This window comes from Dromiciops gliroides, chromosome 6 (assembly GCF_019393635.1).
Source record: "Dromiciops gliroides isolate mDroGli1 chromosome 6, mDroGli1.pri, whole genome shotgun sequence".
Taxonomy (NCBI): Eukaryota; Metazoa; Chordata; class Mammalia; order Microbiotheria; family Microbiotheriidae; genus Dromiciops; species Dromiciops gliroides.
In genome coordinates, this window is record NC_057866.1 from 248,175,495 (window position 1) to 248,188,135 (window position 12,641).

A 12,641-nucleotide genomic window follows, 5' to 3' on the forward strand; every position below is an offset into this window, starting at 1 on the left:
ATTTTCTTTTCAAGCTTTGCATATACCAGTTTTGACTTCATTTTTTTTTTCTGAGTTTGGGTTTTGTTATTCCCTGTCACCATAGTACTTTTCTATGGTCAGATTCTTTTTTGTTGTTTGCTCATTTTTTAAAAAAATTATTTCTTGACTTTTAATTTGGTATTAAAGTTGGGCTCTACTCCCAGGGTCCCTAGCTTTGGGATTCTTGTAATGCTTTTTTTTTTCATATTTAGTTGTGGAGTTCTGTAAGTTTTCAGTTCTTCCAAGGTAGTATGATATAAGGATAAATGTTATTATTGTTCTCTTGGCTTGTACTCTGATCTGTGAACTTCTCCACCCTGGAACTATGATCAGGGCCCTTGTACTACTATGGCTGCCTGCTCTAGTGCTCCTCCTCCTTGCCCTAAGATTTTGACCTGGATATATATTTAGGTAATGCAACAGAGTCTGGCACCCAGTACCATCAAATGGTTCTTGGTAATCTCTATCTGATCAGTTGTCTGATCCCCTTACCATCTGTGAGCTGAGTTCCAGAAGCCACTGCTGTTGATTTAGTTGTCCCTGCTGATTTGATTGCCCCCAAAGTCTGCTGATTGGCTGGGGGGGGGGTTAGCCTGCACTGATGCTACCTGTGCTGAACTGCATTCCACTCTCACCCCAGTAAGAGCCCTTTCCTGCCAACATTCTAAGGTATCTTGGGCTGGAAAATTGTATCACCCCATCTTTTTGTTGGTTCTGCCTCTCCATAATTTATCTTGAAGCATTATTTTAAATTGACTTGGTGGGAAATTTGGAAGAGCTCAGGTCAGTCCTTGCCTTTATTCTGCGAAGGTTTTGCTCTAATTGGAGGTTTTTTAAAGAAGCTCTGACATGGTAATTCATTAACCTCCAGGATGACAATTGGCATTACATACAGGAACAATAGTATGAGCCAAAAAGGTAATGTTCAAAGCTACTTTAATAGGTATAATAGAATGATTATACATGGAAACATTGGTGCTAATGTTTCTTAAGAAGAAGAAAATTGCTAAGGGTGGAGCCTTTGTGCAAGAACAAATCTGGAAACAATCTGATTTGCCTCACATCAATTGCAAGAAATATTGAGAACCTCATTCTAAAAGGTTATCGTTAAGAAATAAAATCTTAGGGGCAGCTAGGTGGCGCAGTGGATAAAGCACCAGCCCTGGATTCAGAAGTACTTGAGTTCAAATTCGGACTCAGACACTTGACTCTTACTAGCTGTGTGACCCTGGGCAAGTCAATTAAACCCCATTGCCCCGCAAAAAAACAAAACAAAGAAATAAAATCTTCCTGGGTGTATATAACGTTTTTTATTCAGACCTTTTAAACTTACATAGCCAGATGACGGTTTTTTGTGACGTCAAATTATGCTTCCCCAAATTTTAAAAATTATTTTTAAAAGTTACTTGAAATTGTAAATTGGTCTCCTTGCCGCTGTTTCTGGGGTGGCCCGTGTCTCACCCGCGGAGAAAGAACAAGGGCAAGGGGCACCGGGCAGCCTCTGCTTCCGGCAGTGTAGGTGCGTGGGTACTAGAGGGAGATAGGAGCCGCTCTGCAGGTGCATGGCAGCAGTGATAGAAGGAGCCATGTGTGGATCGTCCAGCACCCGACGGGTCACCTTCGAGGCGGACGCGAACGAGAACATCACTGTGGTGAAGGGCATCCGGCTTTCAGAAAATGTTATTGGGCGAATGAAGGAATTTTATCCATCTGGTTCAAAATCTCCGAGTACCTCTCGTGGTTATGGTTCTAAAGCTAATGAAGAAGAAATAAAAAGAAGAGTAACTGAAGAATTGGCCCTGAAAGAGTCTGAAAATCTGAAAAGAGTAAAACATAGAAAAATCCAGGCACGTGAGGATATCAATAAACTTCTGGAAAAAGAGAGGGCTCTCACTAATGAACAATTAAGCCATTCTTCGAGAGAGAGCGTCAAGTGAAAAGAAGCGTTTGGCTAAGTGGCTGGAAGAGAAAGAGTGCTAAAGAAACAGGATGCTTTCTACAAAGAGCAGCTGGCTAGACTAGAAGAACTGAGGGCAGAGTTTTAGTTACCAGAGAGCTGCTGAGGAATTGGAATCGAAGTTCAAGCGCTATGAGACACATCCAATCTGTGCTGATCTTCAAGCTAAAATTCTCCAATGTTATCGGGAAAACCCTCAGCAAACACTCAGCTGCTCTACACTGGCCAACCAGTACCAGCACTGTGTCAATCTTGCCAAACAGAGCATGCTTGAAAAGGGAGGATAAAGCCGACTTCCAAAGCAAGCAAAAGCCTATCAACTTTAATTCCAGCAGTGGAGCATTTTTCCCCCAACGATACAAAACCTATTTAAGGGGCAGACCACTGAGAAGAACTAGGAGAGCTGATTCAACAGCAACAGACATCACAAGTCAATCAGCAGACACTTGAAAAGCCGAGACCGATATCTTATTACATCAGAAATCTGACCTGTTGAGGCTCAAGGCTAAACTAGAATGTTCTGTGGGTGGGTCAGGAGATGAGGATGTACAAGGTGAGAGGGAGGGCAGTATCAGAGAGAGTGGGGGAGGAGGAAAAGCCCTGTGAATGAGAGCTACCCCCAGGGAACTAAGTCCATTCTAAGAAGTCCAAGCTTCTTAGAATGCTGATTTTGTCTTCTTTCTTTTCTCCTTTGATATGAGAAAGATTTTTATTTCTAATTTCTTATAGTGATCATGTAACTAAGAAAAGGGGAAAAAAATCTTTCTTTTGCTGAAATAATATCTGTGATTATAGGTGAAATATGGCCTTCTTATCGATGTAAAAGTAACTTTTGAAGTATGTATATATGTAAACATATATACATATCTTTACCGTGAATATTGACAGCCATACTTCACTCAGTATCAATAATAAATATATTTTATGAACAAGAATAAAAAGAATTGTAAATTGGTTTAAAAGTTTCAAGTGGATTTTTTAAAGTATTATGGACCACCAATCAATAAAATAGAAACATATTTGCTTGTAAAACCTTTAAAATGAGGGAAAATTTTTTTACTTCAGCAAGATATTTGATAAGATTTCTTATAACAAAGAGGATGGTAAAGATTCATATTCAGCAAAAGCAGTGGCCTTTAAGCAAGACAACTGTCAGGAGACTCAACATCAACTGATTAGAGCACTTCTCTGTGCCTGTGTGGACAGTTCATTGCTGACCTGAAAGGAAAGGTGAATCAGCACACAGTTAACAACAGTGAAGCAAAAAAAGGAGTGGGCAGCTTTGAGAGACTAGGTATGCAGAACCACATTTGCTCATCTGTGCCAGACACTCACAAACATCAAGATTAGCTTGACAAAAATGATGGGGAAATTCAGAAGCTGCTAAACTTAAAACAAGGGCTCCAAAAGGTTTAAGAGAAGAAAAGCTCATCTATTTCCAAGGTGACAACATTTAATTCCATCAGAAGTAAAGTACAAGCAAAGCTTAGAGAGATGCAGGATTCTTGGCTTGGTAAGAAGGCAGATGAGATTCAATTTTATGCTAACAGCAATCTAAAGCACTTCTACAATGTCTTTCTTTCTTTCTTTCTTTCTTTCTTTCTTTCTTTCTTTTTCTTTCTTTCTTTCTTTCTTTCTTTCTCTTTTTGGTGAGGCAATTGGGGTTAAGTGACTTGCCCAGGGTCACACAGCTAGTAAGTGTCAAATGTCTGAGGCTGGATTTGAACTCAGGTCATCCTGACTCCAGGGCCAGTGCTCTATCCACTGCACCACCTAGCTGCCCCCTACAATGTCTCAAAGACTATGTATGGGCTAAAGTCCTCTGGTGTATCTCTGTGCTGATGGAGCCACACTGATCAGTGATAAGGACATGATTCCAGAGAGATTGACTGAGCACTTCCATAGTGTTCTCAACAAACCATCAACCAAAGCTGAAGCCATTGACCATATGCCTCAGGTTGTAGTTAATCCCTCTCTAGCCAAACCTCCAACTGAAGAAGAGTTAGTGAATGCCATCAGGCTCCTCTCGAGTGGCAAAGTGCCTGGTGCAGAGTATATCCCAGCAAAGATCTACAAGTCAGGGGGTCCACTGATCATACAGAAGATGACTGAAATCTTTCAGATTATATGGCAAGAGGAAGTTATCCCCCAGATCAAGGATGCCTCCATTGTCCATTTCTATAAAGGAAAAGGAGAGGGCAGCTAGGTGGCACAGTGGATAAAGCACCAGCCCTGGATTTAGGAGGACCTGAGTTCAAATCTGACATCAGACATTTGACACTTACTTGCTGTGTGACGCTGGGCAAGTCACTTAACCCTCATTGGCCTGCAAAAAAACGAAAACAAAAAAAAATACAAAAACAAAGGAAAAGGAAATAGACTGTCCTGTGACAATCACAGAAGGGTCTCTCTCCTAGTCATTGCTGGAAAGATTCTTACCAGAGTCCTCCTTAACTGGCTGATCCTTCACCTGGAAGATGATCATCTACCCGAGAGTCAGTATGGCTTCAGAAAGTGCCAGGAAATGGTCAATATGGTGTTTGTTGCCTGTCAACTCCAGGAGAAACCCCAGGAGCAAAGAGTATCTACACACAATGTTCATCAACCTGACCGCGATCTTTGATACTGTTAGTCATGAGAGAGTGTGGAAGATCATGGTGAAATTTGGTTGTCTAGAGAAGTTCATCAATACTGTACACCAAATTCGTGAAAGCATGCTCACACAGGTTCTGAATGAAGGATGATCTCACACTTTCCCAGTCACCAATGGCGTAAGGTAGGGATGTTTTCTTGCTCCCATGCTTTTTAGCATGATGTTTTCTTCAAAATGGTCAGATACCTTCCATGAGGACAAAAATGGCATCAGGGTCAGTTATCACATTGACTCCCATGTAAACTATTTAGTTTGAAAAGGCTATATGCCAGACTAAAGTGGAGAGAGAATTAGTGAATACCATTTTTGTTTACAGATGACTGTGCACTCAATGCAGCCTCTGAAGCTGAGATGAAACAGAGGTATAGATCAATTCTCTACTGCTTGTGCTAATTTTGTCCTGATAATCAACACCAGTCAGCACTACACCATCCATACATGGATCCAGTGGTCACAATAAACAGAGAAATTGTGAATGCTGTGCATAAGTTCACTTACCTTGGCAGGATACTTTCCGGGGGTGTACACATGGATTATGAGGTTGATTCACACATTGTCAGAGCCAGCTCAGTGTTGGGAAGGCTCTGAAAAAAATGTGGGAGAGAAGAGGTATTGAGCTACCTACCTACCAAACTGAAGAGCTGTTGTGCTGAATTCACTGTTGTATGCCTGTGAAACCTGAACAGTCTACTAATGCCACAGCATAAAACTAAACCACTTCCACTTGGATTGTCTTAAGAAGATTCTGACAATTACCTGGCAAGTCCTAGACACTGAGGGCCTCTCTAGAGCTGAACTGCCAAGCATTCAAACACTTCTTTCTGCAGAAACTGCAGCTCTGAGGGGATGGCTGTATAGCCTGAATGCCAAACACACGCTTAGCAGAAAGACCATTTTACAGAGAACTTGTACAAGGCAACTTGTACAACTTGTATGTGAGTATGTAGTGGTCAGAAGAAATGGTACAAGGACACTCTCAAGGTCTCTCTGAAGAACTTAAGTATCAATTGTGAGACATGGGAGACACTGGTACAGGACCACCCAGGATGGTGTGCCCACATCAAAGAAGACACTGTGTTCCATGGGCAAAGCCGAATCACGGTAGCACAAAGGAAATGAGAGTAGACTGTCTGTGGCCATTCATCAAAGAGAGAACTCTGTGAGTGTGCTCTGGTTCCTTAAGAACTATACCTTGCAGAGAAATGAAATTAACTTTTTTTTAGGACCACCAGCTGTGTTTTACCTGGGCCTCCCAACCTAGTAATTTAAGCCTTAACTATACCTTTATTACACTGACTATGATGCATACCAAAAAAAAATTGTAAAGGAACAGTTCATTTTTTAAAGTCTAGTTTTGATTATAACACATGGGGATTTCAGAATTTATATTTTTATATTTATCTGTTTTTTTTTTAAATTGATGGTTTTCTAGTATTTTTGGTTGTAATTTGGTCCCATTCATTGCTATGTTTTCTTTTTGTTGTTGTTTTTGGTATGTTGTTATTTTCTTTAATGAAACTTTCTATTTTCTATATTCTCTATTTTTTTTATCCATGACTATTTTAGGATTAAGTTAGTCTCCAATTTATTTATTTTTAATGTTTTCTTCTAAGACAATTTGTTGGATATAATTTTTGTTGTGTTATGGTAAACAAAGGACGTGCTTAATATTTCTGCCTTTTGGCATTAGTTTGTGAGTTTTATGCCTTAATACATGGTCATTTTTTAATGATGCCATACATAACTCAGAAATAAATATACTCCTTTCTGTTCTCCTCTTGTAATCCCTATAAGTCTATCATATCTGACTGTTTTAAATGATATTTAAATGTTTGTGTGTTTAAATGTTTATTTGTTTAAATGTTTTTCAGGTTTTTAACTTCTTTATTTTTTAATTTCCAAGTCTGAAAGTGGTACGTTCTGCTCACCCACTACTATAGTTTTACTATTTCTTCCTATAATTTACTTAACTCTTCCTTAAGTATTTAGGTTCCATGCTATTTGTGCATATATGTTAAATATCAATATTAATTCACTGGAAAGGTACCTTTAAGCATAATATAGTTTCCCTTTCTATTTTTTTAAATCAAACTTATTTTTGCTGTTGCCTTGCTGAGATAACAATCGCTATTCCTGTTTTGTTTTTGTTTTTGTTTTTTATTTTTAATTCTACTTAAGCTTAATAGATTTGACTCCAGCCCCTTATTTTAATGCTCTATGAATTTAGGGGGTTTTCTTGTAAACAACATGTTGTATGATGCTACTTTCTAATTCTTTTTGCTACCCATATGAAAGCACATGATACATTCATCCTATTCTCATTCAAAGGGCTTGTGCTACTTGGTCCATCATCTCTCCCTCCTCTTCGCTAAAATCATGGATTCTGCCAGCGGATCCTCTCCCTCTTATAATTGAGTTCTTCTATTATCTTACTGGGACACGGTTCTCAATGATGCTTCCTGGCCATCTCCTTGCCATGCTTTCTCTATTAGACCATCTCCACTTCTTCCATACCAGAATCATAGATTTTATTCCTTGCACCCTGCAACCTTGGACGTGTGAGTTTTATTCTATCATTCCAGGGCCCAGACCTGCAATTCCACTTCCTCATCTTCTCTTTACCATGTCCCTTCCTGGTTTCCATCATGTCTTTGTGAATCGTCATTGTATATATTCATTCATAACAACCTGAAAGCAAAGGTTGTGTTGCTTGCTTTTATCTTTAGTTGATCTAATGCTTAGTGCAGCATATGACACATGGTAATCACTTAAATTCTATTATCTATCTATATATCTATCCATCCATCCATCCATCCATCTATCTATCTACCTATCGATTTAGTGCATTTCTCTCTATCCTGTCTTTTTATACTTTTCCTTTTCTTTGCACTACCTACCACCCATTCTATAAAAAGAAAAGAATGTTGAAATAGTAGTGTTCTCAACACCAGCTATCAATGTTTGATGCAATTTACTTCTGTTCCACTATTCCTATTGTCTTATACTCACTAGTTCCTAATCTCATGACTTTTCTTCTTATTTCTCCCTTCACACTCCTCCCTCCAAAAACATAATTTGTTTTGCTTATGACTAATCCCTCTCTTTCTCTGTCTCTATCTGACTCACTGTTAAGTTTCATGTATTTTTACACCCGAACTCATAGGAGTGAATATGTGTGTGTGTGTGTGTGTGTGTGTGTGTGTGTGTGTGTGTTCATTTTCAATCTTCCTTTGGATTATATGAAAGTAAAATTGATATGTAGCTTACTCTCCCCTTTCTTAATTTTATATAATCTTCTGATGTACTCAGATAATGTGAGATATTACATCATGTTTATCCTCTCCCCTGACTCTGCCACAACCTTGGTATAGGCCCTTATCACTTTAAGCCTAACTTTTGCAATTACTTTTTGGCTGGCCTCCCTGTCTCAAATCTCTCCCTGCTCCAGCCCATCCTCCATTCAACTATCAAAGAGATCTTTTTCTTTTTTTGGTAAGACAATTGGGGTCAAGTGACTTGCCCAGGGTCACAGAGCTAGTAAGTGTCAAGTGTCTGGGGCCAGATTTGAACTCAGGTCCTCCTAAATCCAGGGCCAGTGCCACCTAACTGCCCCAAAGAGATCTTAAAGCGCTAGTTTAACTACGTCACCCTCCTATTCAATAAACTCCAGTGGCTCCCTATTGCCTCTAGGAGAAAATATAAAATCCTATTTGTCTTTCAAAGATCTTTATAACCTGCCCCTAGCTTTCCAGTCTTCTCACAGTTTTCTCCCCTCACACTACAATGCAGTGTGACTCTTAGCTCCTTTCTTTTTAGTAGATAGTAAAAGGGGTTGGTCTATACCTAATTTCTGCCAAACTGCTTTCCAGTTTTTTTTCCGAACAATTTTTGTAAAATGGTGAGTTCTTGCTGCAAAAGCTTGGATCTTTGAGTTTATCAAACACTAGATTACTATGCTCATTTTACTATGTATTGTGTACCTAATTTCACTGATGCAACAACCCTCTATTTCTTAGCCAGTACCAGACTATTTTGATGATTTCTGCTTTGTAATATAGTTTAATATCTGGTACTAGTAGGCCACCTTCCTCCACGGTTTTTTTTTTTTTTTTAGGGCAGTGGGGATTAAGTGACTTGCCCAGGGTCACACAGCTAGTAAGTGTCAAGTGCCTGAGGCCGAATTTGAACTCAGGTACTCCTGAATCCAGGGCTGGTGCTTTATCCACTGTGCCACCTAGCTGCCCCCTCCCTTAATATTCTTGACCTTCTCTTTTCTCAAATAAATTTTGTCATTTTTTCCCACTCTATATAATAACTCTTTGGAAGTTTGATTTACATAGTCCTGAATAAGTAAATGAATTATGTAAAATTGTCATTTTATAGCTCAGCATACCCATGAGCAATTAATATTTCTCCAACTGCTTAGATCTTTATTTGTATGAAAAGTGTTTTGTAATTGTGTTCATATAATCCTTAGGTTTGCCTTGGCAGATAAACTCAAGTATTTTATAATGTTGCAGTTATTATAAATGGAATTTCTCTTTCTATTTCTTCCTGCTTGTTTTTTATTAATATATAGAAATATTCATGATTTATGTTGGTTCATTTTATACAGTGCAACTCTGCTAAAGCTGTTAATTGTGTCAACTAGTTTTTTAGTTGATTCTCTAGGGTTCTCTAAGTATCCCATCATACTATCTGCAAAGAGTGATAGTTTTGTTTCCTCATCATCTATTTTTATTCCTTTCATTTCTTTTTCTCATCTAATTGCTATGGCTAACATTCCTAATACAGTATTAAAAATAGTGATGATAATGGACATCCTTGCTTCATTTCTGATCTTATTGGAAAGATTTACATTACTTACCATTTTAAGACAGGCTTTATTTATTCCTATGCTTTCTGGTGTTTTTAAAGTTGTATTTTGTCAAAAGCTTTTTTTGCATCTACTGATACAATCATAAGATTTTTGTTGTTTTGGTATTGATATGGTTAATTATGATGATCATTTTCCTAATATTGAACTATCCCTGCATTCCTGGTATAACTCCTACCTGGCCATAGAGTATGATCTTTATTTTAAATAATGTTTGAATCAAATTAATTCCCAAATCACTGAAGCATGTTTATCTCTTAGATAACTATCTTAACCTTTTGTAATGTATAGTCAATCAGTCCAATCCAATACACATTTATTAAGCCCCAAATAAGTCAGGCACCGTGCTAAGTGCTAGGGATACAATTAACAAAATAAAGGGCGAACCCTGCCCTAAGCAGCTTGCAAACTAAAGGAGGAAGCAAAACACAAAAGGAGGTGGGGATGGGGACACAAGGGAGTAACCTACTCAGGTGCATCTTGTTCTGTGGAGTTAAAACTTGGCAGGGCAGCAGATGCCAAGTGAAGTGCAATCAATCAACTAATAAACATTTATTAAGCATGTTGCAATGTTGTATACTACATTTGAGAATTTTTCTAATTCCAGGAAAATTATGTTTTTCAATATATTTGTCAATATATGTTTCAATATATATTTGTCAATATACTTATCAGAATTCATTACTTCCTGAAGGGGATAGAACTTCTAGATTTACTGAAAGTGAGAAATCCCTAAAACCCCTTTGGGGGGATGATGTTTTATAATCTGATGAAGATGCCCAGATATAGACTTCTTGTGGTGAAGATTTGGGAACAAACTTGAATGAAAAAAAAAAAAAAGTTTTGTCAGTAAAAATTACCTTTTTCTAATATTTCATATTCCCTCTCATTTTTTGTCTGGTCCACAAATATTTTCACCCAATAATGTTTAGCAGATGTTTTTGGTTTTGTTTTTTTCAACTGTTCTCCCAATTTCAAGAAGCCTGTGACATAGCAGGGAAGTTTCAGTAACAACCCCTCCAGCATCTAGCTTCCTCTGCAGGCCATTTCTTGTTTTCCAAGTATTAATTAAGCTGTTTCACTGTAATAGTTTTTCTGTTCTTGGCACCGAAACTTTCCTTTTCTTTTTGGTGTAACTGATCCTTTTTCATTATGGGCTTTGGGGGGCGGCTGGGTGGAGCAGTGGATATAAAGCACCGGCCCTGGATTCAGGAGTACCTGAGTTCAAATCCAGCCTCAGATACTTGACACTTACTAGCTGTGTGACCCTGGGCAAGTCACTTAACCCCCATTGCCCTGCAAAAAAAAAAGAAAAAGAAAAAGACTTTCTCATTATGGGCTTTGAATAGTCCTTAAAATGCTTGACTTCCTCACACTCTGAGCGGCTGCTGCTCCACCTCTAACTATCATTGAAGTGTTCTCTTTAAGAGCTACAACTTTTGTCATTTTCTTGGGGTAATATACATTTTTAAAAACCAGAAATTAAAAACACAACAAAGAGCAATGAAACATGTATATCACCCCAAATCCAGCGTTCAATTGAGAGAATTCACTAAAGGTGAGATAACTAACCTAATATGGCTTCATCTGACCCAATTCAGATTTGGACATTGCTTTCACAAATTGAAACCAAATCAAAATTATAATTTGTCCCAAGTAATTCACACACCATTCTAAGGTCTTCCCTAAACTCCCTTTTGCCTTGCTGCCCCTCAAAACAAACTGGTTTATTTTGTTTTGTTTGTTTTTTGCTTTTCCATGCCGAATTAATTTTATATTTTTTCTGTTTACTTAACTTTATACATATCATTTCTGCCCCTATAGAATATAAATTCCTTGAAGGTCTGGAATGTTTCATTTTTATTTTTCTATCTCCAGTACTTAAGAGTGTCTGACACAATAGGAACCCAATAAATGAGAGTTTGTCTTTGGACAGCAAATACCACCAAGCCTATACTAAACTGGTAAGGACTTGACAGAGCATTTGCTGCTCTGCTATAGTCTTTTACTTAGTCATGTAAACTTAACCACTTATTGAGGCATTAAGAGAGTATTTGAGCAGAGGATATCTATACATGAGGAAAATTAATCTGGGAGCTGGACATATTATAAATGGGAAAGAATGAAGGCATGAAGATGAGTTGGAGGTTATTACAACAGTCTAAGAATCAAATAATTAGAGATTGACCTTGCTAAATCCATTTTTACTCATCCATTCCTTATTTAATATTTTGATTATATAGTACTTTCACATTATCCCTATTCATATTTGTAAAAAAAAATTAACTCACTGTATATGTTTATAATTTCCCTTAGTATATTTTGGTTGGCTTGCTTTGATATTTCATAAAAATTTCTGAACTTAAGTGGTAACTCTTTTGGAAAGTACAGGATGAAACATTTATGAGTATTTATGCTTAGTATTTTGGTTCACAGAGCATTAATACTTAATAAATGTAAATTGAAATTAAAATTCCATATTTATTTTTAAACTAACAAGTTAAAATTTATTTGTAGTACTTATTTTAACATGTCATTATCCCCTAATTTAGTCTCAATATTTGTTTTCTTCTCTTATTAATATATATTGGGATATGATCAGTAAAGAAAGCTTTTTTCCCCCATCATTATGGATTAGGTAAAATTTTTGCCTTGTACTTATGTAACAAAATATGCAGGTATTGCTTCATTTCTTCCCCTTTGTTTCTATTTTGTATTTCTATTATTTGTAAGTGACATGGGGAAATAGGGTAGGGGGTTTGGGTAGGGATAGGGGTTTGGGGTCCTTAGGAAATCCTCTTTAAAGAATTACACCCTCTTGCACATGAAAGCAATTAAAATAAGATAGTAGTTTATTTAGGGGCAGGGGAAGGGAAGGGAAACCAAGAGAGAAATCATTGGACTTCTTCTCATGGGGAGAAAGGCGTAGCACAGAGTGTGGCTCTGAGATACCAATTTCTTCCAGCAGGAGACAGGCAGATATTTTTATAGAGGACTTATGGGGGCGATCATCTGACTGTGGAAAGTTCTCTTACTGAGTGAAGACCCTCCCCCACTGATGGTGGCTGGAGGAGTTGGGTGAGGGGTGCCTGGGATCTCTCAAGCCATCTTTCTGCTCCTCAGGACACAAAGGC

The 12,641-nt window shown here is 37.9% G+C and overlaps 1 pseudogene; it reads left to right on the forward strand.

Annotated features, from left to right (window-relative positions):
* The first annotated feature begins 1,607 nt into the window (after nucleotides 1–1,607).
* Nucleotides 1,608–2,325, forward strand: LOC122732390 (annotated as a pseudogene).
* The last annotated feature ends 10,316 nt before the right edge of the window (nucleotides 2,326–12,641 follow it).